Source organism: Sminthopsis crassicaudata, chromosome 6, assembly GCF_048593235.1.
Source record: "Sminthopsis crassicaudata isolate SCR6 chromosome 6, ASM4859323v1, whole genome shotgun sequence".
Classification (NCBI taxonomy): Eukaryota; Metazoa; Chordata; class Mammalia; order Dasyuromorphia; family Dasyuridae; genus Sminthopsis; species Sminthopsis crassicaudata.
Window position 1 is genome coordinate 24,951,518 of NC_133622.1, and position 27,375 is coordinate 24,978,892.

A 27,375-nucleotide genomic window follows, 5' to 3' on the forward strand; every position below is an offset into this window, starting at 1 on the left:
AAAGTTTTTAGTTCTTTTTGTAAATGCCCAATTTCGTTTTTAAATGAATTATTTTGCTGTATTGAATTTTTTTCTATTTCCCTAATTTTTTTTGAGAATTATCTTCTTTTTCCAATTCAGAAATTCTATTTTCTTGAGACTTTTTTATCTTTTCCAATTCAGAAATCCTAGTTTCCTGTGATTTTTTAACCTTTTCTAATTCACAAATTTTGCTTCCCTGCATCTCCTGTGAATTCTTTATTTTTTCCAACTCCAATTTCAGGACGTTGTTATTCTCTATCATAGCTTCCCTTTCCTTTCCCCATTTTTCTTCAAACTCTCTTAGCTTTTTAATAGTCTCTTCAAGGAGAAAATTATTTGATGGGGGGTAGGAATCATTCCCCTTAGGCTGTTATCTGTTGACTCTCTGCTATTAACTTCCTTGGGGTTGGATACCCACTCTATCTCTGTGTAGAAGGAACCAATGGTTCTCTTTAGCTTTTTACTCATGGTTATAAAATCTTTTGGGGTCTGCTCTTGGGGTAAGAAGTTTATTTATTTCTTTACCAGCTTCCTCCCAGACTGGATGCAGTGGCCCCTGTACCTGATCTAAGAGATAGCTCTGGGAGAGATTTTCCCTCCCCCTCCCTGGAAGTGCCTCAGAGGTGATTAGTATGGCTTCACTATGAGGGTTGCCCAGTGAAGGACCCTGCTATGTATCCTAGAGACTTCCCTGAGGTTTAAGACTGAACAGTAAAAGCGACAGAAAGCCCAGGCAATGCGTCCTGTGCGGAGAGGTTATAAGCAGGTGATGTGAAAAGCCCCTGTGCTCAAACTGGAAGTGTCTGCCCAGAAACTACAGTTCCTATTTCAAAGGTTCCACTTCTCTGGGACTTCTGAGGCTGAGTTCCACAGCCTCCAGCCAAGCCCGGCACTATGTGGATTAGATGTTGACTCAGGCTGTGTCCCAGCTGTTCAAGCTCTTAACTACCCCAAGGTGAAGCCCCAGACAGCAGAAAGCAGCTGCACAGCCTTGCCGAGATCTGTTAGGTCACTTCTGGATTAGGGTGGTTCTAGGATCTGGCTTTATATTTTAAAGTGGCTTGATTTCTCTTCTGAACTGCTGTTTTATAAGCAGAAAAGAGCTAATAGCCTGTGCCAGATTCTTCTATCTCAGTGGCTTCTCTGATCCCAGAGTTCTTCCCAGCTCGATCGGCACAGTGTGCTAGCACCTAACCTTCTGTGCTGGCATTTTTTCTTCCTCCCCTGGGAACCTACCTTTTCTGTTGAAACTCCAGATTCTCTTCAGCTGGTATGTTGTGCTTCCAATCCTTGTGGTTTCTATCACCTCGGCATTTTTTTTTTTGAGGCTGATTTAACTAATTGGTAATGAGGGAAGAAGGGAGCTTACAAAATCGCTTGTATCTTCTCTGCCATCTTGGCTCCGCCCCTCTACTCCTAACTACTTATTAAATGTAGTTTTTAATGCATTGTGATCTGAGAAGAAGGCATTTACTATTTCTGCCTTCCTGCATTTGATTTTGAGATCTTTATGTCTTGATATATGGTCAATTTTTGTATAGCATCCATGAACTGCTTAGAAGAAAGTATACTCCTTTCTATCACCATTCAGTTTTCTCCAAAGGTCTATCATACCTAGTTTTTCTAATGTTCTATTTACCTTTTTAATTTCTTTCTTATTTGTTTTGTGGTTTGATTTATCTAATTCTGAGAGTGCAAGGTTGAGATCTCCCACTATTATAATTTTGCTGTCTATTTCTTCTTGCAACTCTCTTAACTTTTCCTTTAGAAAGTTAGATGTTATACCACTTGGTGCATATATGTTTAGTATTGATATGGCTTCATTGTCTATGCTACCTTTTAGCAGGATATAGTTTCTTTCCTTATCTCTTTTAATTAGATCAATTTCTGCTTTTGCTTGATCTGAGATAAGGATGGCTACCCTATCCTTTACCTGAAGCATAATAGAACCTACTCCAACCTTTTACCTTTACTCTGTATATATCTCCCTGTTTTAAGTGTGTTTCCTGTAAACAAGATATTGTAGGGTTCTAACTTTTAATCCAGTCTGCTATCCACCTCCGTTTAATGGGATAGTTCATCCCATTTACATTTACAGTTAAAATTACTAATTCTGTATTTCCTGCCATCATATTATCCCCTGATTATGCTTTTTTATCCCTTGATCCCCCTGAACTCCTTCCCCAATATTTACTTTATAGACCCCACTTGTGATGCGCAGCCCTCCCTTTTTAGTATCACTCCCTCCTCCTTTTAAGTCCCTTCCCTTTTCTTATACCCTTCCCTTATTCCCCTTTTCCTTTTCCTATTTTTTTCTCCCCCATTTTAATGAGGTGAGAGAGAATTCTCTGTCTTTTTCCTTTTTTCATAATCATCTTGGGAAAGGGAACTGTATTTCTGCCTCAAAGGGCAGTTTAGTAACTCTTTTAGCATACTTTCAGATTGTTCTCCAAAACAGTTGAATCAGTTCATATTTCCAACAGTGCCCCAATTTTCCCATATCCTTGCCAATATTTATTGCTTTTCCTTTCAATCATTCTAGCCAATTTGAAAGGTATGGAATGATATCTTAAGACTATTTTAATTCAGTTTTCTACAATTAATAATTTACAGCATTTTCATATGAGTAGATAGCTATTTAAGTTCTTCATCAGAAAACTGTTTATATCCTTTGACTATTTAATTGAGGAATGACTCATATTCTTATAGATTTGATATTCTTTATATATTTGAGATATGAACATATTCTAATGCTACTTCATTGGATATTATGCAGTCTTATTTCTGTTGATGTTTAGGGTTTTTTTTTTTTCATCCTGTCTGACTCTATTTGTTCTTTTGGGGGACCTTTTTGACAAAAGTACTAGAGCAGTTTGTCATTTTTTTTCTCTCAGCCCATTTTACATATAAGGAATCTGAGGTAAAACATGATTAAGTGACTTTCCCAAGGTCCCGCAGCTAGTAAGCTAGTAAGGCTAGATCTACAGTTCTTCCTGTAGATCCAGTAGTCTATCCACTTCATTAGCTAGATGCAACAATCTTTAGTTTACCTCATATATATTTCAGTTAAACCTATGATTGGTTTCTATTTTGCAAATAACTGGGTGACATCATTCACTTCTGTACAGTGCTAGTCATTACCATCTTTATAAAGGATAAATACTTGACTATGGCCAGTGATGAGATTACAAGTACTTGTATGTTTCAAAAAATAAACTGAAGTAAGAGTTAAAAAATCTTAAAATAACTTTGAACAGGAAAAAAAAAAGTCAAAAGTAGCAAATATTTGCAAGTTATGTAATTCCATGAGAATAACAAAAAGACTGAATTTGTGAAATATAATACAGATATAAAGAGATAGATAGATAGATAGATAGATAGACAGATTTGCTTTTATTTTCACAAGAGAGGTATTTTGATATCACACAAAGAGTTCCAGATAGAGTTAGAAGTCCTAGGTTTCATTCCAGCTCTCATGCCTTCCCTTTTCTTATCTTTGGGAGGAGTGCAATAATGTTTATTGTATATTACTTGGCAACCTCTTCATTTTATAACAACAACAAAAGGAAAAGCAAAACAATACAAATAAACAAACAAAAAAAATTAAGGCAAATTGCTTATTTGACTTTTCCAATGTCCTACAGCCAGCTGTAGTATAGTGCCTGTTTAATAAAACCTATTATATGATGAGTACTCTTCTGCATTAGATAAGAATGGTGTGAATTGCATGACTCATTTTATTTTTTGAAGTAATTTTAATGACAGAAGAATTGAGAGAGGAATGTGGCTTTTTTTACTAGAACATCTAATAACATATTAGATCCAGGCTCCCTCCAAATTAGCAGTCTACTCATAAGGCCTTTTGTGTAAATATATCATTTCCTGGCAGGTCAGAACTAACAACTGGTGAAAAAGAATGGATGCCATCAAACCAGATGAGCACAGCTTTAGCCAGCCAAGTGATTAATATATTTGCAGAGGGCAGGATATCCAGAAATGAATAGTGCAATGGTTCCCAGGCTTCTTGTCCATATTTCAAATAACCAACTTTGGCTGACACAAAGCTTCTAAGAAAGGCCTTAACTCCAGAGGTAGTCTCATCTTAAAATTTATTCCAAATAAAATATATTTCAAATATGCTGATTCTTTTTATGCTTCCCATCCATAATCTGCTGGTGGAAACCAAAGGAAACATCTGAAGATCAGCAAGTTTAGAATACAGAATAAAAAAAAAAAAATGATCTATTCAGGCAGGTACTACACCACTGAACCCTGATATTTACATGCTTTTCTTTCTCTGGGTCTGTGTGTCTCTGTCTTTCCATGTCTCTTTGTATTTCTCCATATCTCTGTCTATATCATTGTCTGCAAATCAAACTAAACATCGATAATGAAATACTTTTGAGCAGAACGACTTTCCTGGTGAAGACTCAAGGGTAACAACTCAAAAGAAACCAAAAAACCTTAGATTCCATAAAAGGTCATCAATTGGATAAAAACCAACTATTTCAAACACATTAAGTTATCAGTGGTTAGCTTTAAAGAACTGATTCCCACATTTTTATATTTCAAACCTGAATTACACAGAGAAGAGCTAGACACTGTGTAAAACAAGAAAGCCTACTGGGCTTAATCACCAAAAGCAATAAGTCACTTTAAATCTGCTACTAGCAGCACTTTGGCATCTTTTATTAGTGGATATATAAAGGCTCCTTTGAATTTTTAAAATACAGTACAGCCAGTTTTCTTACACGTGTCGGTACAGCAATATTCTAACTGACCTACATTTTCAGATTATTTTATGTTGTGCAGTTTTCTTTCTAACTGATAAAAGAATTCACTTAGGCAATGAACTTGAAAGATTTGTCACTGGCCTTTCCTTTCTGGAGCCACTGTCAAATACCTTCTTTCCATTGCAGTCTATTCTGGACAAATACCTTTAGGCCTTAGGTGAAATTGGCCTGGTGGTCTGAAGTCCTTATTGATCCACATCTATATTATAAAAGGGAGCACACAATTTTCTGCTTTATTAGGATGGAGACTTCCTTATCCTCTGCTGCCTTTACCAGAGGGTGGGATGCTCTGTCAAAAGTAAAGTGCTTGGGAGAAGTCCAGCTTAGGGAGCAGGGAGGGAAAGAAAGAAAAGGCCACAGCTGACTTTACATAACTTCATTTACAGATAAACTAGTTTGTGAGAAATGTACAAAACACCAATTCGACTTCTCCGCCTATCAAATCTGACTTTCTTTGATAACTATGTTCTTTCATCTTAAAGAATAGATGGTTTTCTTTCCTGGTTAAAGATGATATTTAGTTGAGCATGATTGCTCTGTGTATATGTATGCACATGTGCAAGCCAGAATGTATTTCTGTGCAGGTGGAGATGAAAGGACCATGTGTGACCTAGTCTTTTCCAAATCATGCACTCATAAAGAGTGACCTTTGGTTTGCAGCTGCAGCTGCTATTTGTGGAGTTTGGCTCTGTTTGCAGTTGCCTGGTAGGTCCAGGGCTCTGCCCAGTATCTTTGTTAAAAGGAGACCACCCTGTTTTTCTTTGCCGTATCTTAAGTTGGGATATCTGTGCTTTTTCTCCATGTAAGAGGTATACTGATTCTATGAAGTTCTTCCTCAGGGAATTCCCAAAGGAACATCTTTTTATTTGTCTTGTCTGATTGTCTCATTGAAACATATGGCTGGTACTTGGGAATGTTTTTATTTTTCATCAATAGGCAGAATAGACAAAAGAAGCAGGGCAAAAGAAGTCATTCAAGAAACATGATTGTAAACCTCGATGGTCTAGCCAAGTGTAGACCCAGCTGTGCTATAATGTACATGTGACCTTATTCAAAAAAGCATCCTTTCTGTGCTATAGTTTACTTTATTACTGCTCTTCCAGGCCTGTTTTGGGCATTATTTGATGTAATATGTAAAAACATGCAAAATATAAAGAGCTATGCAAATGCAACAATTTGTGGCCTGAAGAGCTGTGGAATTACACATCTTCAAGTATCCATGATAGAGTGACAATGGAAGAAACAATTATTCTGGTTAAACTTCACTACTAGAGCAGTCATCCTATTTAAACCATTTTTAAAATGAAAATTTTTGAACTAGATGACCCTCATGACAACTTTTATCTCCAGAATGATATCATTTTTATTTATGCAAATAAAAAAAAAATACTCTATGTGGCTTGATTTGAGGGAATCAAAGTGGAAGGAAACAAATAGGAAGACTTATGAAAGACACCTATTTAGCTCTCCCTGTATTGCTACTTAAACTGTGTAAGATAACATGAGGTTTAGCATTTCATGTGAATTCAATGTCTTCACAAAATAGATCCTTCTTTGTTTATTGGCATGTGTTCACAGCATAACCATGAAGAACAGCCAATGAGTAGTAGAAACAAGATGGTGGGGAGGAGACATATATTTTTTCTGAGCTCTTCCTGGCATCCCTCAGCTTACTACCAGATCAAGCCTCTGAACTGGTATTGGAGGGATAGAAGCCATACATATTTGGGGTGTGACAAATTTCCAGCAGAAGATTTTATAGAAGAACTTCAGAAAAGGTCTGTTTCAATCAGGTGCTTGGGAGATGGTTGAAGGAAGGCTCAGTGTGGCATTCCTGCACCAGAAAAAAAAAATCTACCAGGAGGCTCTTAGCCAAAAAATAGCAGTATTTGATACTCTGCTGTGGTTTAGAAGCTTATGCGTCAGGAGATTAGCTGTGAGACACCCAAAAGAAATACAAAAGGCAAATAGTGGGCCTCTGAATCCCAGAATAACACCAGACTTGGCCCACTACCCAGCACTTAAAGGGAGTAAGCAACACTGGCCCAAGGAAGCATTAAGATGCTGTCACCAGTAAAGGAAGGTTGGGACAATTTCTTCTTTGCCTTAAAGCAGACCTCAATCTTTAAAAAATCAACAAAAAAAGCAAAAAGAACTCTGATCATGGATAGCTTTTATGAAGACAGAGAAAATACCTCAAATCCTGAGAATACTCAAGGCAAATTATCTCCAGATGAAGCCCCAAAGGATGATATGATTTGATCCCCATCTCACAACATTCTCTTGGAAGAATTTAAAAAAGGTCTTAAAAGAGAAGAAAAATGGGGAATGGAAATGAGAACTTTGCAAGAGCGTTTAGAAAAGGAAACACAAAAATTATCTAAAGAAAATTCCTTAAAAATGTCTTTAGTGAAATGGAAAAAAAATCATATAAAAAGGAAAAAAAAATCCAATGAACAAAATACCTCATTTAAAAGTCCTATTGGTCAAATGAAAAAAGAGATAAAAAACTAACTGAAGAAAAAAATTCACTAAAAAATTAGAATTGAACAAATGGAAATGAATGACTCAATGAATAAATAATTAGTGAAAACAAAACCAAAAAATGAATAATTGGAAAAAAAAAGATGAAAATGTAAAATATTTTATTAGAAAAACAACTTTCCTGGAAATAGATCCAGAAGAAACAGTTTAAAAGTCATTGGACTCCCTGAAAACCATGAAGATGTACCCTTTCAGGAAATGATCAACAAAAATGCCCTGATGTCCTAGAACCAGAAAATAAAATAGCCAGTAAAAGAATGCACTGATCACTTCCAAAAAGAGACCCTAAAATGATAACTCCAAAAAATATTGTAGCTAAATTTTGGAATTTTCAGATAAAGGAGAAAATATTTCAAGCAGTCAGAAAGGAACAATTCAAAAATTGAGGAGCCACATTCAGGATTGCCTAGGACCTTGCAGTTTCCACTTCACAGGATAAAGGGCCTGGAATGTGATATTCTGAAAGGCAAAGGAACTTGGATTACAACTAAGAATCAACTATCCAGCAAAATTAAGCATTATCTTTCAAGGAAAAAGATGGACATTCAATGAAACAGTTGAATTTTACTTATTTCTGATAAAAAGACCAGAGTTGAACAGAAAATTTGATCATAAAATACAAAACTCAAGGGAAACATAAAAGGTTAAAAGGAAAGAAAAAATTCTTTAAAAAATTAAAATGTTTACAATCCTATATAAAAATATAATATGTTTAACTATTGAGATCTGTAGGTCTGTTAATAATATACTTAGAGGATTCAGGTAAATTTGATATTAATTTGATGACATAAAAAAGAAATTCAAGGTAGAAAGGATTAGAAAAGATTCTGAAGAAAAAAAAAAGAGGAAAATTTAGTTGAGATAGGGAAAATTACATCTCATTATGAGGCAAAAAGAACCTATTACAATTGAGGGAAGGAAGGAAGGAAGATGAACATTATACGAATCTTATTCCCATATTTAACTCAAAGAGAGCATAGCAGCCATATTGAACTTTACATAGAAGCTTTACTCACACTATGGGGAAGTAGGGAGGGAAAGGGGAAAGGAAAGGGAGATGTTAATAGCAGCACTATAAAAGTAGAAGGGGAAATATATAAGAAAGCGGAAAGGGCTGTAAAAGAGGAGGGTTGTTTGAGGGACATGATAGTCAGAAACCAAATATTAGAGACTAAGGAAAGTGAGAAAAAAAATGAGAAAATTATAACTTGGAGTAAAACAAGATGGTGTGAAATAGTTTTATATGTGAATGGGATGAACTTTTTCTTAAAATGGAAATGGAGAGTAGACTGGACTAAAACTCAGAATCCTAAAATATGTTATTTATAAGTAATACATTTAAAACAGAATGATACATACACAGTAAATATTAAAGACTAGAGCAGAATCTATTATGCTTTAATGGAAGTAAAAAAAAATAGCAAGGATAGTGATCCTGATCTCATATCAAGCAAAAACAAAAAAAAAAAGATCTCATTAAAATATAAGGAAAGAAACTATATTTTGCTAAAGGGTACTCTAGATAATGAACTATTATCAATACTAAACATATGTGTACTAAGTGGTATAGCATCCAAATTCCTAGAGGAGAAATTAAGAGAGCTGCAAGAAGAATTAGACAGCGAAATCATTCTATTAGGGTATCTCAACCCTGCTCATTCAGAACTAGATAAATTAACCCACAAAATAAAAAAGAAATGAGTTAAGAAAGTGAATAGAATTCTAGGAAAGTTAGGTATGATAGACCTTTGGAGAAAATTGAATGGAGACAGAAAGGAATATATTTTTTTCTTGGCAGTACATCTACCCTACACAAGAATTGACCATGTATTAGGGCATAAAATCCTCAAAATTGAATGCAGAAAAGCGTTTTGTTTTGTCTTGTTTTTTCCAAATCATGATGCAATAAAAATTCCATGCAATAAAAGGCTGGGGAAAAATAGAACAAAATCAATTGGTAACTAAATAATCTAATTCTAAAGAAGGAGTGGGTGAAACAACAAATCATAGATACAATCAATAATTTCATCCAAGAGAATTACAATGATGAGACAACATACCAAAACTTATGAGATGCAGCTAGAGAAGTTTTATATCTCTACATGCTTACTCGCATAAAATAGAGAAAGAGACGATCAATAAATTAGAAATGCAACTAAAACAGCTAGAAAAGAAAAACAAATAAAAAACATCTAATTAAATACCAAATTTGAAATTCTGAAAATAAAAGGGAATATTAATAAAACAAGAGAACAAGAATTAATATATAAAAATGAGTCATAAAAAACCAACAAAATCGATAAACATAGTTAATTTAATTAGAAAAATGAAAGAAGAAAATCTAATTATTAGTTTCAAAAATGAAAAGGGAGAACTTTCCACCAGTGAAGAAGAAATTAGAACAATAATTAGAAGATTAGATTTGCCCAACTATATGTTAATAAATCTGATAATCCAAATGAAATGGATGAATACTTTAAAATATAGATTTCCCAAATTAATAGAAAAGGAAAGAAGTGACTTGCACAGTCCCATTTTAGAAAAATAAATTGAACATGCTATTATTCAACTCCCTAAGAAAAAATTTCCAGGGCCACATGGATTTACCTGTGAATTCTACCAAACATTTAAAAAAACAATTAATTTGAATACTATGCAAACTATTTGTAAAAACTGGGAAAGAAGGAGTACTAACAAATTCATTTTATGACACAGATATGGGTGCTGATACCTAAATCAAATAGGGTTCAGACAGAGAAAGTAAATTGTAGACCAATTTCTCTAATGAATCTTGATGCAAAAATCTTATTTTCAGGATAATACACCATGCCAAGCAGGATTTATAACAGGAATGCTGGGCTGGTTCAATATAAGGAAAACTATCAGCATAATTTCCTATATCAATAGCCAAATTAACTATATATATATATATATATATATATATATATATATATATATATATATATATATATATATATATATATATATATATATATATATATATACATCTCAATAGATGCAGAAAAAAACATTTGACATAATCCAACACCCATTCCTAATAAAAACACTAAATAGTATAAGAATACATACTTTTCCTTAAAATGATCAGTAGCATCTATCTAAAACCATCATCAAGAATCATATGTAATAGGGACAAACTAAATCCATTCCCAATAACCTCATGGGTAAAACAAGGCTGTCCATTATCACCTTTACTATCCATTATCATATTAGAAATGTTAGTTACGTTATAAGAGAGAAAAAATAAATTAAAGGAATTAGAGCAGATAATTAAGAAACCAAATTATCACTCTTTGTAGATAATATGATGGTATAACTAGAGAATCAACTAAAAACTACTAGAACCAATTCATAACTTTAGCAAAATTGCAGGATGCAAAATAAATGCACAAAAATCTTCAGCATTTTTACATATTACTAACAAAATCCAGCAGTAAGAGATACAAAGACAAATTCCATTTAAAATAACAATAGATGATTTAAAGTATTTGGGAGTCTACCGGCCAAGACAAAGTCAGAAAGTATAGGAACACAATTACAAAACACTTTCCACAAAAATAAAATCAGGTTTAATCATTTTGAAATATGTCAAGTGCCTCTGAGTAGGCTGAGCTACTATAATAAAAATGACAATACTACCTAAATTAATACACTTAATCAATGCCATGCCAAACTCTCAAGAAATTATTTTACAAAGCTATAAAAGTAATAACAAAATTCATCTGGAAGAACAAAAGGTCAAGCATTTCATGGGAATAATTGAAAAAAAAAAAAAAAAGAATGAAGGTTGCCTAGCTTTACCAGAACTTTAACTATAGTATAAAGTAGCAATCCTTAAAACCATTTGGTATTGTCCAAGAACTAGAGTAGTCAATTAGTGGAATAAGTTAGGTTCACAGGTCAAGACAGTGAATGGCTATAGTAATCTATTTTTTGACAGACCCAAAAAGAAAAACACACAGATTGACATATAGATTTCTCTAAATATAACCAAAAACTCAGCTAATATTAATATTGAAATCCCTTCCTGTCAGAATTTCCCATTTGGTATGGAACTCAGAGTTCAGCTTGCTCCCAAATAATAACTTCTTTTCAGCCATGCCTAGGATAAATGGTCATCTTGATTTTGCTTGAAGTCCTCTCATTGGAAGAGCTGAGAGGCTACATTCCAAGCCAGCAAAATTTTTGTTTTTTTGTTTTTGTTTGTTTGTTTGTTTTTAAATAAACCTTGGTGCTATTTTTATCTTTTTAGATGTGCTGGCCAGCAAAACTAATCTATTTTTTCCAGACATTCTCCAAATACTTAAAGACTGCTTTACCTGCCCTGTTAATAACTGCTTTTATATATATATATATATATATATATATATATATATATATATATATATATATATATATATATATCACTCCACTGTCACTTGTGATCCAAATTAGGTACTGCAGGTGTGCATCAGCTACACCTTGGTCAAACTACCTGGGAAAACTGGCTAAACCAGGTTGAGGGTAACTAACAGACTTCACACTGATCAATGAATTATAGGGATGTGATCTCCAAGCATATATAATGGAAGGTTGAAAATGATTTCTTTCAATGGCCATGAATGTTCAATGGCCAGGTCTGAAAAACTTTAGTTTAGCAACAGAGCATCAACGGGTAGCATGACAAAGCTGCCCATCACTGTACCAAAAATCTCCCCTTTAATCACAGCTGGGATGAGTCTTCTCCTGGAGCTGCTGTCTATTCCATGATTCATGTGGTAAGCGGTGAGGAAGCATTCCTACACATGACGTAGACCTGCTTGGAAGATGATGGCTGTCAATGTCTATTCCATAAAGAATAAGAACCTTGACTGGGAAGTAATGATAGTTCTTTCTTACCCCACTGAAAGATCTCCAGTCCTATAAACACTAGGAAATATTAGTATATGAGGTCTCAATACTGAAGTGGGAAGGTGACATTGCTTAGGGTAATGCTTCATCAGTATGGAAGTCAAAGTCCTTTAGGACTTCCTTCCTCATCTCTGGGGATTATGACTCTTTGGCCATTAGAGGATGAAAATTGAAACCCAGAATAAAATAATTGGGTTTCCCAGTTTGGCTGGTCAGGTTTGTATCCTGTTTTCTCTGCTTCATGAAGAAGAATGGCTTCTGCTGTTCAAACATATCAACTGCTTTCCTGAGAAACTCACCAAATCAACATAGGTTCAAATCTCTAACCTAGGAATAACCATAGCCATCATTGATGCAACCTTCAAGTTTTTGAGCATGGAGTACTCTCATATCCCAAATCCTTGGGGAACTACAATCTCATCTGTCTGACTACATTTTTGCTCATTTATTGCTAACTACAGATTGTTCCTGAAGTTTTCTGTAGTGTCCTGAGCATGTGACATCAGCTTCTACAGAGTCATATTTAAGGGCACCATTCTGTCTTCCTCCATGGTCCTTCCAGATGTGGCACTCACTTTGTGTCTCCAAGGGAATTTATTCTACTGAATTTCCATGATCTCAGGATTTTATTGAAAGACTGGCTTGTTTGTGAACTTGGCTACAGTGACTTGTTGATCTTATTTTTTACTTGACTGAAATGATATATTTTGAACACAAATATCCTGAACAACATAACCTTCAGAACTCTCCAGATGCCTGATTTGGTCTGTTGGATCCAACTCTGAGCAGTGTCTGCCTTTTCCTCAAATGAGTTTATTTTGTTGATTACTAACAAAGAAAAGGAAAGCCTTCCAGTACTCTTAGGGTTTATGAAGCCCTTACGTTGCTGTCAGAGTCTGGCACTCAATTATTATTTCAATCCAAAATAAACTGTTTGGCTAGTTATCAAAAATACAAAATAATTGATAATGATTATAATAATAATAACAATAAACATACCATTTATACCTTTTTTGAGCCTACAAACCAAAAACTACCACTGGAAGTTCTTCACTAAAGGTCTTTTTTTTTTTTTTCAAGTTTATGCCAAATTATCTAAAACTGATTTTTTTTTCAGTCTGAACATTGAACCAATTGAGAATTACTTAACTATATTGGAAATCTGCTATGACTCAAAATGATTACAAAAAAAGTAAAAAAGATTTTTGTAATTATTGACTTGTTCATATATAGTTATTAAAATCAGTGAATGTTGTATTCCAGTACTTTAACTGGCAGAGGGGTGAGCCTGAGTTTTCCATGGTTATTGCCAATGAACGATAGGTTCTGGAATGTCTTATAAATCTGAAAAACCTTTGGGGTAAGGCCAGTTGTAAATTATCACCTAAAGATAGATTTAATAGTTTTAAATGTGAAATCATTGTCAGAAAATGGAGGATCAGATGGTAAATTATGTCTGCCTACAGATATTTACATATTAAAGAGATAGAAAGCTTGAAATCTACATCTATGGAAAGAACACTTACCCTAAAAAGAAATTGATTCTTGAAATATGGAAAGAAATGAAGAAAAATAAGGAGAAATGATCTTCTCATGATAATATTTTTTACAAATCTTAATTGCTGCAAAATATCAATTTTTTTATTTGATTATGATTATTATTCTGAGACCATTAGTATGAGTCCTTAATTTCAATGAAATAATACTTCCTTCAAAACTGTAAAGATTATGAAATAGCAAGCAAATGTAAAATTTTGTTGTAATGTACAATTATTGAATTTATAATCTTTGGCAAGCCACTTTACTGGACCTCAGTTTTCTTCTCTAAAAAATCTGAGGTTAGACTAGATCAGTGATCCTTAAGCTTAGATTCTCATTTTCTAAGGGGCCCAAGGAGATATTTCAGGGAATTTTCAGAGTTGAATTACATATACATATACACACATGTATATATATATATATATAAATGTATTTGCATGTGTGTATATGTGGTGAGTGTATATATATATACATACATATATAATATATACATACACATGTGTATTTATATAGACATATATTCAATATAATTAATTTCCTCAGTATTCCTCTGTATTTCATTTTATTCATTTAAATATTTTTGAGAAAGCATAAGTAAGCTTTACCAACTTACTAGATGGTTTCATGAAAGAAAAAGTTAAGAATCTCTAGAATGAATTAAATTCCTTCCAATTTAAATATAATGTGCTTTTTTAAACAATCAGATATTTTTGTATTAACATTTTCTTTATCTTGATATGCTTATGCTAAATCTTCACCACTAAATATCTGCATGCAATGTATATCTTTAAAAGTGTTAAGAAAACATCCCTATCACACCAGATGATTTCTTTCTCATGTGAATATATTATTTATTAAATCTATTAAGGTATGCTCCATTGTGAATATATAAAGCTCAAACTAAAATTAATTGAGCAGCTTCAAACCTGGGGACAACTACCAGATGCTTTTCTTTCCCTCTAACTGTCAACAAGGCATGTTTAGAGAAGCAATCTCCAAGGCAACAATCATATTAAACCACACAATAAAATGATTTAAGATTGGAGTCAACACCTTGGAAGAAGAGAAGGAGGAGTTGGAGTCCCAAAACCAAAGATATTTTAATATACACTAAGAGTTCTAGATTGCACTGACCTTTGGTAGAATTTAACCTGAAGACCACCTAATAATGGAGAAACTCTTTCCTACCTAACCTGACTATATGAATCTCAGGGTTCAACCATTGACCATGAGATAAAATAGATTCAAAAAAGCCTGAGCTGTTGGTCAACTTCTGGGCCAAATTTGGGGGAGGTTCTATTTGGTTACTTAAGCCTAATTTGAGACTTTAAGTGATTTGTAAATATGCACTATCCCCTTTCTTTTGAGAACCAACCACTGAGGAATAGGGAATGGGTATTTGTAAATCTCTGCTACTAATTTTGTGCCTCAAGATTTTTTCTCTGCCATAGATCAGATCTACTGATTCATGGCTTGAATTTCATCAGGTCTTATATAATTTGCATCAAAAACAAAACCCTCTCAAACTACATTTCAGACATTTCAGCTCTCAGATCTTGGTATATGGAAGAAAGTATCTCATTTAATATCCACATTACAACTAATATCCAGGTTGAAATTAAATGGGAATTTTCCAATGACATCCTCCATGGGACCCTGCTAAATATGATCATTCACCTTATACACAGAGTCAAAATGCTATACTTTATATTGTCTTATTCAGTTTAAGTAGTCACATATTTTAAGTGGAATAAACATAGCTATCCTTTCTAAATCTCCCTGATTTCTTTTAGGCTGGTTCTCTCAAATCATTTCTAACTCTTTTTAGAAAGAGGATATTTAAGTTGAAAAATCTCAATTGAATGATATTTCAAAATGAACCATAAGGAGAGAAACAAGATTTTATTCTTTAACTCATTCATGAAAATAGGAACAGAAATGTCTTTTACCTTCCCTCCATATCTACTATTTCTTAAAGTAAAACTGCATCACATGGTTTGTTGCAGAGAAAAAGTACAAAAGAAGGAAAGCCAACAAGACTTCTGGAAATTGCCTCTATTGACTGGGAGAAGGAAAGTGCCTGACACCTAGTAATAGCCTGAAATAACAGAGCAAGTTCAATAGGTATAATCTAATTATCCTTAAGAAAGTGCTACTGTTTCCTAACCTAACTTTCATAGGTGTTTTCACTCCTATTTTCTCCCTGGATTAAATTGAACCCATTTTTGTTTCCTACTCCTATACCACATAATCACCTGAAGCCAAGGACTAATAAGCAACTTTTCAATAGCATTGGCTCTAAGGATATCCTCTGAATATTGAGGCAAATTTCTCCCTTTTCTTTTCTCAGTAAAGGACAATATCTGGTGGTCATTCTTCAAGATAGAATAAGATTGCATTCTCTGCTGTAAGAAAACTCAAATTCAGTTTTTAAGGTGTAGATGGAAAGAAGAGAAAGTTCAACCTTAGTTTTCCATCAAAAATTAGCACATGTCATGTCACTTTCCAGTTTTAATTGGCACTACATAACTATTTAGGTTATATAGACTGGCAGATACTGGAAGAAAGGATCTATTAAACAAGGGAGCATCAATTATTTTTTCCTTGACTTCATTTTCTCTTCAGTTAAAAAGTATTTATTAATATGATGTGGTTATTACTATTATTTTGGATGTTCTAATTCCAAAGGAGATCAGATTGCAAATGCAATTATTTTGAAATTGCACTTTAAGGACTTGTCATTATTTATTCAGTTATCACCCAACTTCTGGGAACTTCAATTTCCTCATGTGTAGAATAAAAGGTTTGTATTAGACAACTCTAGTGTCTCTCAAAAGGATAAAGTTTCCACGAATAAAAAACGAGATCACCAATGGTCTTAATTAAAGGAAAACATCAGAAAGCACCAGTAATTATTGATATATACATCTACTTTCTCATTTCTATGAAATATTTAGGAGAATACTCTATGCAGAAATCTTGAGGTGTTTTCTTCACAATTGGAGTTCTTACTAGAATGAAGTGACAGAAGCTTTTCAGGGAAGTGACTGTCTCAACTTAGAATTTATGGCAAAGGATGAAATAAAATAAACAAATAAGGGTAGCTAGGTAGTATGGCGTATTCAATGCTGGCCTGGGCATCCAGAAGACCTGAATTTAAATTATTACTCATATAATGCCAGACAACTTATTAACCTTTTCTAAATTTCAGTTTCCTGATCTTAAATTATCTTAAACATCCTCATTAAAACAATACCATGTTTCCAATGACATTTACCTATAATAGGAACGTTGGTGGGGGAAGAGATACCTGTACTGTTTGGTCCTATGAAAAGCACACTGACTTTGAGGTTATATCCCTCTTCTAATATTTATTACTAGTGTCATTTTAGGAGGAATACTTAACCATTTTCTTCTAAAATTCTTCATTTGTAAATTGACTTAGTTTTATTGATGGGCCCCCAAGATCCTTTGTATCTCTAGGTATATTTTAGATTTCTTACTCTATGATTGTCATGTGGGATTATCAGTATGTCTCTATTTTTATTTATGTCTATCATGCACCTCTGTGTCTTTTATGAATGAATGTACACTCCAAATAGGGAAGCCAGGGACTCAAAATTGATATAAATTTTTTTTTCCTTTATTTTTCTTGTGTGTTACCCCCACCTCTGACATGGCTAATTTGGAAATGGTTGCATGATATCATTTATATAACACACATAATATTTCTCAGTGGATGATGGGTATGATGACAGTAAGAAATTGTAGCAAAGTAAAAATAAAATTTATAACTTAAAACAATTGAATTTATGTAGATATCAAAATTTTGACTTGAATTAGCTAGACATATTTTAGGAGTTTTTCAAGATGCTTAATGATGAAATATATTAACACAAGAGATTTTATAAAGTAGAATGGTGCTAAAGTAGATAGAATACTGGACTTGGAGTTAGGGATAATAGAATACATTTTTTTGCTTCAGATACATTCTAGCTAGCTCTCTGTGTGTGTATGTTTGTGTATGTGTGTGTGTGTGTATGTGTGTGTGTGTTTGTGTAAATCACACTTCTCATTTTGTCTGAATTTACTTACCTGTCAAATGGGAAAATGATATCAGCATCTATTTTACAGGATTGTTGTAAGATTCAAATGATGTAATATTTAAATACTAAAATACTACATTAAATACTAAATTCATGTTATTTTTTATTAAGAAATTAGCAAAACTTACATGGATATACTTTCCACTTTAATCTTATTCATGTGTCCATCTTATGGAGGTGATGCTCCATTCTTCTGTGCCAGAGAAGTGTAAGTTATGATAGATGGAAATTATCAAGTTGAAATTATTTTGACTTTTGGTCTGTTATTTAGGAACTAGCAGATCTAACTTTAGTAAGATTCATCTTCAGGCTGACCTCATAATGGCAAATTTCTGGGCCAAAGTGACTTTTTGAAGATTATCTAATAAATTAGAGAGGAATTATACAATCTGCATCAGTAAACTATATTCATACAGATGAGAATATATAACAAGGATATATTAGGTATTTTGTGTATATGGGAATGAGAAAGAGAAAAAAGGTTTAGCATCTAACATTCAGCTATCTTCCTTGGCTTAGCTGTGACTCTAAATACATACACTTATACACTGTGTATGTGTGTGTGTGTGTGTGTGTGTGTGTGTGTGTGTGTGTGTGTGTGTGTATACACACTTTCAATAATGATTTCAGTTCCCTGTTCCCCATCAACAGTCGAGACAGTGATTCTCTCTGGAAAGGCGTACATTTAGAGGGGGGAGAAAGAGAGGGAAAGAGAGGAAGTAAAGGAAGGGAGTGAGAAAAAGAGACAGAGAGAGAAAGTGACAAAACAGGGAAGAGACAGAGACAGACACATACACAAATACAGAGTGAGAGAGAGAAACAGAGAGATAAGAAAACAAACATGAGGAAATATACAATGGTTCAATATTCCACATGAATGTATCCTAATGGATATAATACAGTGAAAATAACTGTGACCAAAGTGAAATAATAAAGCAGAAAATGTGAAAATGACAGATTTAAAAATCCAAGTAATATCGAACACTTATTTCTGCATTATGGGAAAATTTGTAGATTGGCTCTCTCAGTCTCATATTGTTATAAAAACTATACAGAAAACAAAGCAAAACAAAAGAAAATGAAACAAAACTTTGGACCATGACTGATTACTCATTTTAATTCTTTTAGTTCAGTGGTTCATACACTGAACTGAAAAGATCACCTTAAAAGTATTTAATTTTATTCTTCCCACTGACCATCTGTTTTCAGTTCTCTGGAATTGTTCTGAAAGTCACAGAAAAATAGTTTATGTCCTGAGAAGTTTGAGATTGATCCTGTATCGTTTTTCCATTGATCCTATTTACAATTAACTGACTTTCTCCTGTAACTGTTTTTGTCTTGTAATTGCTTAAACCATAGATCTTTGTTTCTGAACTTAGTTCAGAATTTAGCAGACTTATAATGGATTAATTTAAACAATACAGCTCTCTTAACAACTTTTTTTTTTGTCTCAAGGGGTTTTGATAATCTTGGGAACCTGTGAAAATTAATAGGGATTGGCCTGATATTATTTTTCATCAAACTATCTTTCAAGGATTTCTTCCAATATAGAATATATTCAAACATAGAATACTGTCTTCCAAGATAGAAATCTTATACCTGAATTCTGACAATAAATCGTTCTTATTCTTTATCAGAGAAGAAGTAATAGCTTCAATTATAAAAATTTAAATAACTCATGTTGTTCTGTGCATCTCACCTTTGTAGCCATTCATGTTGCCATGGTATTTTCTGTTCTGTTCTTTTCTTTTTTTCTATTTTCCCCAAAACCTATATGGAAAAAAATTTCCTTTTTCCTTGGAGTTTTTGATATTAATGGTCCCATATATTGAAAGGTATCATATCACTGCTAATAAGTGTTTCCTTGCTTAGAGATTTGTCTCAGTTTATCATGTTGTTAAATTCCAAATGTGGAAATCATAAGTGTCTCCCCTTCTTTGTTGGAGAGGTTGGCTTTTTGTGATTTAAGTATATATAAAGTGCCTATTACATGCATGGCACTGTGATTCGGTGGATATAGACAAAAAATATGGTTGCTCTTCTGAAAGAAGTTATTTTCACCTGATGGTTAAAACATTTATGCCAGTAAATAAATACAAGGCAATGGAAAGAGAAAGAGAAATAAAAACAACAAGGATTTTCAAAGCATAATTCCTGAGGGAAATGAATATGTGAATTGACTTTTAATGTATTCAGATGTACCTAAAAAGAGTAGAATACAGACATAGGATTACTAATTAGAACAATTATCCAGCTTCCTTCTTCCCTCTTCTTTTCATACATACATACATACATATATATATATATATATATATATATATATATATATATATATATATATATATATATATATATATATATATATTCATGTTTACTTCATATTGATTATTCTGGCTGATTTATTGACTACTCAGACCTGTGCCAGACTTTATATTTAAACCAACAATACCTATGTCATAGAAGGACCATCTATCATGTTAAGCAAACAGATAAATACTTAATGTTCATTTTGGTGGGGGAAAGCTAAAGAACAAATTTATATTTTAATGCATTAGTAAGCTAAAATAGTATAGAGATACATGATTATCAATTCAAATCTGCCACTGATGACCAAAACTAAAAGCTTTCGATTTGTATTTCTTTATATTTTTTGTATTATTTTAATTGTTTCTCCACTTAGATGTACTTTTATTTGCCTATTATCAGTTATAATGTCATTTATTCAAGTAGACAAGAAGAAGTTATTTAACACATAAAACACTATGACCTAAAATTTCAGGAATTGCTTACCTTACATTGTCTCTTTGTATTATATCTATGGGGACATTCTATTCTAATGATTTGCTAATTATTAGCCTAATAAGCAAAATTTCCAATGCTGTTAGAGAAATAAACAATGGAATACAATCATAAAAATTCCAAAATTCACATCACTAAGGTATTGCTTTATATATATATATATATATATATGTATATATATATATATATATATAAAGAGCTTTCTGAATAACCCAAAAACAAGTAGAAAAATAAAAGGAATGTGACATATTTCTGTTATCAGCAAAAGGTGTGCTAGTAAAAATTTAAAAATATTTCTCTAAAAAGATTTTGAGTCTAATCTATATAATTAACAACATCTCCATCACTTCTTAAATCTAAACAATTAACAAAACCGTGAATGAAGCCTTAACTTGCAAACTGCAAATTTCTGAAATATCCTTACACTGAAAATTGAACAATAAATTTCAACCTGACTACAGTGCCATAGTGGTATCAGGTAAGTAATACATTTCTGCCTGAGCTTTTCCTTTTATAATTATTATGAAATTTGCTGTCAGTGGTTATATTTGCAAAATACTACATTTTGCCAAAGACAATATTGTATTAGAATGTATTTAATTGAATATATTTTAAAAGAAGTGTTACTAGATTAGTAATTAGAAACTATAATTAAAGAGAATAAGTTAAAAGATGAAAAATGTCTAACTTGGAAAAGTGAAAATTTAATGATATCTATATAATTTCTTGAGATATACATATATTTCAAGAAATAGAGACAAATATATCTCTATGTATATCTATATAGATTGAGAGAGAGAGAGAAAGAGAGAGAGAGAGAGAGACAGAGACAGAGACAGAAGACAGAGAGAAACAGAGAGAGAGAAAGCACATGGAAGAAGGATTAAACTATCTTGTTTGTGGAAAAGACTAGGTCAAAGCATAGCAGTTAAAAAGAAGCCCATCTTGATGCTATTCAAAAAAAAAAAAGAATTTTCTAATAAGTTGAAAGGATACTAAATGATAAAGGTTGTATCTGAGCATATTCAAGTAAAGTCTGTAAGACTATTTGTTGAAGATGTTGGAAAATGCATAAAAATTCATGTTTCAGCTGCTCAGCTATGAGGTCACTAGCTAATCAAAATTATAAAAATACAAAATGCTAAGGAGTGATTAATCTAAGATTATAAAGTGATTGGGTAATAATTCTAAACAATTAAAACTAGGAACATATATCATGCAACAAAGACTGTAGGCAGCTCTGAGAGAAACATTTAAATTTGAAATTTGTATTAAATATCACACTGTTATTCTAAAATTTAAATTTAACAAAGTAATGTTTTTAAATATGCATTGTTAATAATTAGAATTTTTCTTAATACAATATAGCAATGATGAATTAATTCATTCAGTATTGAAATAACAAACATGATTGATATTTACATAAAATATTTTGTCAAAATAATTAAAGGTACCACATATGGTAAAAGATATACTCAAAATAATGAGGATGAAGACCATCAGAAATATGTCTCTTAAGGTGAAGAATGATATATTTTTCTACAGATTTTATCTCAACAGTTTTCCATATTTAGTAGCTAATCTTCCTCTTAATGCTAGTACCATCTCTTAACTGAGAGCTACACTGACCCTTAGATATATCTTTTTTGTTAGATTCTTCACAACTTTTTGAAGTGCAATTTGATATATTCAATCATCATCTGAACAAATTCTGGAAATATGATTCTTATAGGCAGATATGCCATTTTTCCTAGAAATATTTGGATTTTTCAGAAGATAAAGCCTTAACCCATTCTCCTCTTAATATGTGTCCTCTCTTTCAGGATATTGCAACATTTTTAATATCAAGGACTGCAAACTTAGCTTTCATTGAGATGACATATAGCCCAATTTACAAATATGACATGATGCTTGAAATGAAAATTTGCCCATTTGTAAATTCCATAAAGCTCTTGACACTCATATATCATCTGCTATGAAACTGTATTAAAAAGAAGAATCTCATCTCTCTGAAAACACTTAAATGTTGTCATGTCTTGAGGATAAGTTCTTAAGCACCTTTCCAAACCTATAATTCAATGTTTCCATTCTTAGTATTCCTGAAGTTGTAGTTACTTTCCCAATATGTTGAAAATTTAAAATAAATAAGTAAATAAAATATAATTAAATGCATCATATTCTAAGCTTTGGACCTGATGTACAACAGGAAAAAAAAAACAACAAACGCACAATACTTCAAAATTAATGCTACTCACAGATGATAGACAGGTTAATTAACAACTTGCATTTATATAATGATCTAAAGGTTTGTAAAAGGTGATCTAGGTTGCACAGTGGACAAAGCAGTACATCTGGAATCAGGAAAATGATTTCAAATCTTACCTCAGATCCCAGTTGTGTGACCCTGAGAAAGCACCATAATCCAGTATGTTTCATAATAAGTAAAAATGAACTGGAGAAGGAAATGGCAAACCATTCTAGTATTCTTGCCAAGAAAACTCCAAACTCCAAATAGATTTCCAAACAATCAAACAAACAAGACTGAAGAATTGCAACATTTGTTCCACAAATATTTTATCAATATCTCTTTAATCTTTGCAACAACTGTGAGAAATAAGTGCTCTTTAAAATAAAAAAAAAGGAAACTGAGGTAGACAGAGATGAATTGACAACACCAGAATCACATTGCTATTAAACCGGCTCACCTCTTCTGAGGCCTTCAAAGATCTCTGGCCACAATTTCTTGAATCTATAGTTTAATAACCAGTAGTGCACTCAAGAACAGCCATGTATAATCTTAAAACACTTTATTATACCTACTCACATAATTCCCTGGCTTAATGCCCTGACTTGTTAACCCCCTAGCGAACCTAGTCTGAAGACCCGCGTGTTCACTACCAAATTCCTTACCTCTCTGGGCTATCCATCAGCTTGGCTCAGCTACTTCAGGCTAGGGAGCCAGGTTAAAGAGAACAACTTGCTGTCTGCAGTGGGCTTATAAAGGGCCTGTGAGGTCACACACACAGCCAGCCAGTGAGAGAGCTGTCACCCATTATGAAGTTATCTCAATATGGCCAGGATCCCACCCACAGGGCAGTCCTATATCAACAGAGATTACTTCTGGGCCACTCAATATCCTATTGCACTGTGGCCGCCCATTTAAAGGACCCTTACAATTCCCTTCTCTTGTTTTGTGGGAACTACATCCTTACAATTAAATATGAGAATCTTGCTTTGAACTCAATTCTAATTTTCTACCAAAACCACTGTTTGGCTACCTCATAAATTAAAGGATTGAAGGACCTGGATGACCTGCTTTGAATTTTGTGAATCTATATTACTCTCAAAATTTTCTTGTTTTTTTTGTTTTTGTTTTTGACATAACCTTGCTTACTTTGCAAGGTGCAACAATTCTCCCAACTTCCCTTTACATTTCCACGTAAAGTCTAGGCATGTTAACTGGATAGTGATGCTGATCAACCCTCAAATCTTTGCTGATAATAACCTTTATCTATGTTAACAGAACAGAGAAATTAGATGATACGTTGACAAAATAACCTTATGATAGGAAATGAAAAACAAATGTAAAGAAACAAATCCATAACAGCACATACCTTAAATATTGGGTCTAGGATCTCATACAAAGATGCCAGGTTCTGAAGTTTTCTCAACTTCTCACTCTCTCTGTAATTTAAAATAGTGTGGAATTGTCAGTGCAGTCTCCTCAAATTTCTGTGTTGATTCCTCTATACAGTAAAGAAAATAAGGTGATGAAATGGCTAGAGCAAATGAGTTCCAATTTAACTTCAGAAATTTGGTAACTGTATTAATCTGGTTAAGTCATTGAACATTTGACTCAATTTTCTCCAATGTAAAATGGAGCTAATAATAGCTGCTACCTTACAATGTCTTGTATCTAATGAGATGAGTAATGAGAGCACGTGGCATAGTGCCTGCTTAAAATGTTTTTTTTTTTTCTTTTTCCTTACCTCTCTTTCCAGTGAGAACCTTGTCATATAAGTTGTCTAAGATATATAAAATGGATGCACTTTAATCAGTAATTCCTTTTATTGACCTTTTAAAGTACCTATGTTCCCTTTTAGTGCATTTTTTTTCCATTTATAAAATAGTGAAGGTAATCATCCAATTTTCCCATTGGAAAGCTAAATTGCAATTCCTATTTTTCTCTTTTTAGCGCATTATATTTTTAGAACATATATGGTCCCATACAATTATGAAGTTTGATTTTTTCCTGCACATTTTGCTGCATTATTTTAAATAAAGACTAAACTTTTTTTTTTTTAAAGAATTTGGTAATTAGCATCCAAGAAGAGCTAATTTATTTCAAAAGGGCAAAAAAACTTCATTATGCCTTAAGCTGTCTTTCAGAGATGTTATTATAACATCACATGAATGAAAATTAATTAGTACTTTGTTCCTACACTAGTCCTTCTTTTGTAAGCTCTAAGTAGAGATCATTTCTCCTACTAAACATATGATAAGAAAAATGAAACACAGTCTCATCCTCAGTTTGGGAACAATGGAATAATAGAATGGTACACTCCCCATCTCTCTTTACACCTGCATATATTTCATCTTTTTGAGAATTTCCCATTCATTTTCCAAAGTGTATGACCAACAGAATTGTAATACCACAATTTGAAAAAAAAGAAGATTTCTGAACTCCTTTTTCCCTCTCTTTCTGTGATTTATGAGTCTACTTTATAAAACATATCTACAGAATCCTGTAATTCTTTGTTATCATAGACTTCTGGATAGAGCCTTGACTGAAGTGACCTAAAGCTTAACTGACCCAGACAATGGAGGACAAAAATACAATCAACCCAAATAGACAACTGCATCCTCAAAAAGCTTGCAAAGTCTGTTTTTGACAATATACAGTCACAATTTCTATCACCTTATTTTGTGCCTTTCAATATGTGCCTTAATGAGGCCATTAAGAATAACTGAATGGTGAGGATCCTAGAATCTCAGAAAATAAATGTTTTTTGGAGGCAAACAAGTTCAAGCCATGTTAGAAGCATCAATTTATTCTATAGCTGACACAAATAGGGATTCCGCTTCTCCTATCTAAAACCCAATGATTCAGGCATCACAATTTCACAAAGTAATTATTTATTTTTTGAGAAGTTATTCCCAAATCTCCTACCTCTTCTGTCCCCTCTATTCTTCCACTTTCTGAGATCTAACAACCTCATATGTATACTTATCACCTCTTAGTTAAATTACTACTGGACCCTCCTAATTGTTTCCCTTTTCTCTCATCTACAACTATTTTGAACAAATTGCTAAATTGATGAAAAGCAATATCAAAGTAGAAGTGTCATCATGCCCTTCCTCTGCTCAAGGGTCTCTAGTGGACAAGTCTAAAATAAAATTCACAAGACAAAACAGTCAATTATTATAATAATCTAGTGTTTGAAAACCCAAAGACCCATAAGTGATAAGTACTCTCTATTTCACAAAAACTGCTAGGAAAATTGGAAACTAGCATGGCAGAAACTAAGCATTGACCCACACCTAAAACCATATACTGAGATAAGATTGAAAACGGTTTCTGATTTAAACATAAAGAGTAATATTGTAAGCAAATTAGAAAAATTAAGGATAGTTCATCTCTCAGATCTAAGGATAAGGAAGGAGATTGTGGACAAAGAACTGAAATTATTGAATACAAAATGGATAATTTTGATTATATCAATTTTAAAAAGTTTTTTGTACAAACAAAACTAATGCTTTCAAGATGAGAATGGAAGCAATGAAGTGAGAAAAAGTACATTCAAAGATTCTGATAAAGCCTTCATTTCTAAAATATATAGATAATTGACTCAAATTTATAAGAATTCAATCCATTCTCTAAGTGATCAATCGTCAAAGGATATGAACAGACAATTTTCAGATGAAGAAATTGAAACCATTTCTAGTCATATGAAAAGGTGTTCTAAATCATTGTTGATCACAGAAATGCAAATAAAGACAGTTCTGAGGTCTAACTATATAACTCTCAGATATATTATGATCATAGGAAAACATAATGATGAATGTTGGAAGAGATGTGGGAAAACTGGTACACTAATACATAGTTGGTGGAGTTGTTAAATGATCCAACCATTCCAGAAAGCATTTTGGAACTAGGTGCACAGGACTATAAAACTGTACATACCCTTTGATCTAGCAGCGTCTCTACTGGGCTTATTTAATTTTCCCCCAGTTGCATATAAAACAATTTTTATTATTTATTTTTATTTTTTTTAATTCCAGTTTCTCTCTCTTTTCCCCTATTTCAACCCCACCATGGAAAAGTCACATTTGAAGTTATACAAAATATTCCCATAAAAGTAATGTTGCAAAAGAAAACCTATATCCTCCTCCAAAAAGATCACAAGAAAATTAAATTAAAAGATACAAAGTATGCTTAAATTTATATTCTACCACATTCAGTTTTTTTTTCCTCTGGGGATAGATAACATTTTTCATCACATGTCTTTTGACATATTCTTGGACTATTGGATTGTTGAGAATAGCAAAGTCATTCCCATTTGATCATTCCAAACATTGCTATTACTTTGTACATAGTACATTTTACTTTGCATGAGCTCATGGGTGGAGTTGCCAATTTTTTTGAGAGCATCTTGCTATTT